This window comes from Adiantum capillus-veneris, chromosome 16 (genome assembly GCF_014529385.1).
Source record: "Adiantum capillus-veneris isolate H3 chromosome 16, ASM1452938v2, whole genome shotgun sequence".
Classification (NCBI taxonomy): Eukaryota; Viridiplantae; Streptophyta; class Polypodiopsida; order Polypodiales; family Pteridaceae; genus Adiantum; species Adiantum capillus-veneris.
In genome coordinates this window covers 31,596,345-31,600,837 of record NC_140946.1, presented here as the reverse complement: position 1 = coordinate 31,600,837, position 4,493 = coordinate 31,596,345, and the positions used below count along the sequence as shown (strand labels likewise).

General features: G+C 33.9%; 1 pseudogene; it reads left to right on the top strand.

The window, feature by feature from the left end:
* The first annotated feature begins 706 nt into the window (after positions 1-706).
* Positions 707-2,057, top strand: LOC147438814 (uncharacterized; annotated as a pseudogene).
* The last annotated feature ends 2,436 nt before the right edge of the window (positions 2,058-4,493 follow it).

The window sequence follows — 4,493 nt, the reverse complement described above, 5'->3', positions numbered from 1 at the left end:
AGACTGACTATAGAAAAATTTATGAATAACAAAATGATAAAAAAGCTAAAGTTATTGTTTGTTTAATTCTTTCTCTTTTTTGTTTATAGGAAAACTCATGGCTAGAACAAAGCAAACTACAAAAAGAGTGGACCGACCAAAAGACAATATTCAATCATCTGTAGAAACCTTGATTAGATCTTGAAGAAAACGTGTTTCACAAAGCATAAGTGTTCTTAGCAAAATAAGAAAAGAACAGGATAAAGTAACCTTATGTATACCAAATTAAAGCTCCATTTGTTCGAGTTGTCAAGAAAATCAGTGACAGATGCAAAGAGGGATTGAGATGGGGGCATATAGCTTTAGCTTGTCTTCAAGGAGCTTGTGAGGACTACTTGATAGAGTATTTAAATGACACATATATTCTTGTTGCTCATGCACATAGAGTTACTATCATGTGGAAAGATTTTAGTAGTCTTGCAATGCTAAGAGTGAAGTTTGAAAGTTTTTGGCATGAACCAATCTTTGTAGATTAAAAAATGAGAGATATTCTATTCGTTCCTCCGGCAAGGCTTCCTAAAGATAGGGTGAACATTGAAGGTATAACACAGGATAAGGACACAAGATTAAATCAAGAGAACATAGAAATTTAAAAAGACATGAAGAAGATAAATGGAAACAACAAACTGTAGCTCAACAGTTAATGATCCTTCATAGAGAAAACCTTATGATCAAAAGATTAGAAGGTTTAGGATCCAATGTCAAAGTTTTTGTGATGGACCAAGGACATCTAGAAGGCTATGCTCAAAGAGCTGAAAAAATTGAAATGGTGAAAAGTAGAGAAGAAGATTTATCAAATACTTTTGTTCAGTTCTCTGCAAGGTAAATTTTCTTTCTTTGCTTGATTTTAGTTTTCATATATTTGAAGATACATATAATGGTTGGAATTGTTTTGTAGTATTATAAAACCTGAACTCGATGAACAATTTCAACTAGAGGTTTTCATTCTAGATTGTGCAATTTCTCAAGTCCTCATTGCACAAAAAGCTCCAAAAGAACTCCTTCCATGGTTTACATATTGTCCAGAGACAGTGAGATTGGTCGTATTTCCTTATTGCTCAAGGTAAACTAGACATCCAAGAGAAATACACACTATATTTGAACTCTCTTTCAGAAACCATCCACTCTGAAATCAAAAAGTAAGATCTCATTTTCCAAAGATCTTAAAGTTTAAAAGTGCTAACTTTTTTTTTCCAGCCATGCAAACCTCTTGATTGCCGCAATTGAGTCTTTCCACCAAGGAGGTTTATTTCTCAAAGAAACAACACATAAAAATATTTGAGTAAGAAAATCCCACTTTGTCATGAATTACAATGATATTTTGAAAGAAAAAAATTGGATTCTCAATGTGAGAAACTATAAATGTTGGAGATACCTACAAAACAAGATAGTCACAAGTGTGGTTGGTACTTGCTCTATAGTATGAAATCACTTCTGAGCCGTTTATATAGTCATGAAGATGAAAAATAAAAGGTAAAGACTGCAACTTTAAATTGCCAAAGAGTATTGCTAAATTTTTTAAATTAGTTGAGTGGTTTAATTTCATTGTAGATGCCAATGCAAGATTACATGGAGCTTGACTTGCTACAGTTCAGAATGGATATGATCAAGGATATAGTAGATAGACTTTTGATGAGAAGCTGGGAGAAGGAAAAGAACTTATCAAAATTTGAAGAGCCTAAAGGTCTAGGTGAGGCCTCTGACAAAGACAAAGAGGAAGAGCTAAGCTGGAAAAGGCGCACAACAAAGAAAAAAAGCGTCATTGAAGAGGCCAATTTAAATTTGGAGGATGTTCCATATCTTCCACATGATGGATTGGAAGACGTTGAGACTAGGAAATTTTAGATCCTCAAACAAGTGACTTCCCTTTACTAAGCTCCCAACCTCATGATGGTTTAGCTTCCACAATTTTGTAGATCTCTGAAGAAGTAGATTAAAGTGAAGAAAAGAAGCATAAGATTCAATATGACAATGCAGATATTGAACATGAAAAAGAATTTAAAGATATTTGCTATTAATTGCTTTGTAAATAAAACTTACTCATATGGAAACTATGTGAATCAAGTTGTGTTGAAGACCTTCAGAACTCATTTTGCTCTCTCTTCTTTTAGAAATCTACATTGAATTTTTTTTAAAGAATGTCCTTTAAGTAAAATAGAAAGTAAAAACATCTTACCTTTCGTCCATTGATTTGAAATAAAAAGTTCTCTGGAAGATACACTTCATCCTCTATGATTAAATCTTGTCTGAGTTGTGAGAGAATACATCGTTGATCTATTGATATAGTTGTTTGAAGTTGCACATCCATCCAAATGTTCACTTGCTTCAACTGATTTTCTTCCATGCTTTCAAGATCTTGATTGAGTGGTATCCAAACACCTCTCACTCTATGAGACCGATGATAATAAAATGATAAAATAAAATTTTGAGATTTTATCATGTATTTAACATTTACAGATTGCAAATCTACTTTGCATCGAATTCCTTCATTGATTTTGCAATCCCATCCCTTATCCAAAAACTCCAAAATAGTATCATAATCGATATTATTACAAACAAGCATGGTATTTTTTAATCTGATGGTCTCACTGGTCGCAAAGAAGTCAACAAAAACATGAATGGGCATGCATATCTTGATTTTCACCATTCGACTAGCAACTCCTGGCTTCAGTCCTCTTTGAACTTCAGGAAAAAGTTTAAGACAATAAGCTTCAATTATCTCACTTGTTGGAAGAGGCCAATCAATACTAGTAAATGTTGGTAAAGAGATAAGCTCTAATGTTCCAAAAGAGAGGTCATCTCCTACATGAAAGAAATGATCACAGAATAAGACTCCCAATTCAGCAATTAGTTGCCTATTTGTTCTCCCTCGATATTTTTGGTTGCCTATGAATGAATGATAATTGTTGAAAACACCAATGATGCACTCAATTGATTGCCATTCCTCATAGGAGGAAGGATAAACATTTTGCAAAGTAGAAAAAAATCCAACATAAAGAACTAAACATCTACAATGTAAAAGCAATATAAAATGAAGACTTTTTTCATAGATTACAAAACTTACAGTTAGGTCTGTTTATTGAAAGATAGACTGGCCATTCACTTAAAGTAAGTTCTTTATGCATATATACATGCTGAATAAGAACTTCTTTAACACTTTTTTTGCTCTCATTGGCTCTAAAGTCTTTTACTCTTCCTTTCCATGGAGCCAAAAACTCATTTTGAGCTCGTTCTCTTTCTCTTTCTTGATTGAAGGAATATCCAAGAGCCTTTTGTTACTGCAAGTGGTATCCATTGGTTTCGCTTCTCAAGGGTGTTTGAAACTATAATAGACTCACTAGTTGATGGTGGCTTTCTAGATCTCTCCATAGACGCTATAAAACGTATAAATGACATAGAAGTTGTTTGTAGTGTTTCATAAAGAGAGGAGCTTAAGATCAACTTGCAACACAAAAAGATCGGGTTGTCGCTTAGTCCTCTTGTGTTTCCTTACTATGAGTGCTTCTTTGAATGAGAAGAATCTAAGAAATCTTTGCTTTTACTCGAAACTCTACAAAATCACAGTCCTGAGATTACATTCATTACATTTTCTTTAATAAGTTATTTTTTTCTATCAATTGTTTTTTTCTTAGAAAAAATAAAATCTTATGCATAATATGAAAGAAAATATCTCCATCATGGTACCTACCATTTGATTGGTGGCGTTGGATTTTTTCTCAATTCTTAAAAGGCCCTCAAGAGACTTCAGAAATTATTTAATGTGTGATTGCTAATGATGCTTTGATTAGCTAGATGGTAACAAATTAGTGGTTATCCCTATATCATCTTGTGTGATTGCCCTCTTTTGCTTGCGTGTGCATATTTGTTTGATTGGAGTGTGGTGCGCGATAGATCTATGTGTATGTGCTTGTGATTAGTGTGTTGCATGGTAGGATTAGTGTTGTGTGTCTCTTGCAATCGTTAGTGTGTGTGATTGGGTTGATTGGAGGTGAAGGGAAGTGGATGTGGAGATTACCAATCATTGAAGCTTAGCTCCTCCATAGGCTAAAAGCCTCATCTCATAGACTCACCATTCGTGTTGCCATGATTAGCTCACTAATCATGTAAGTGTACTTTTGATGCCCTAGCCGGGTAGCTCATCTCGCTGGGTTGATAATTTTTTTGGTCATTGGAGCTATGCTACGATGATACTCCCAACATTTGACGCCATTGTCGAGGAAGATGGCTACGCTAGTGTAATTATGGCATAATCGGATGTGTTTTCTCATTAATTTATTCACTAATTTCACTTGTGTGTTTATGGTTTTGTGGATTTTGGATGTGTGTTCATGAAGAAATCTATTCATTTTTTCCTAATTTGTCACCATATCTTACCAATTGTGTGCCTACACACTCTAATTTCACACTAATCCCTTTCTAATTTTACTAATTTTTGCTAACTTACACACTTATTT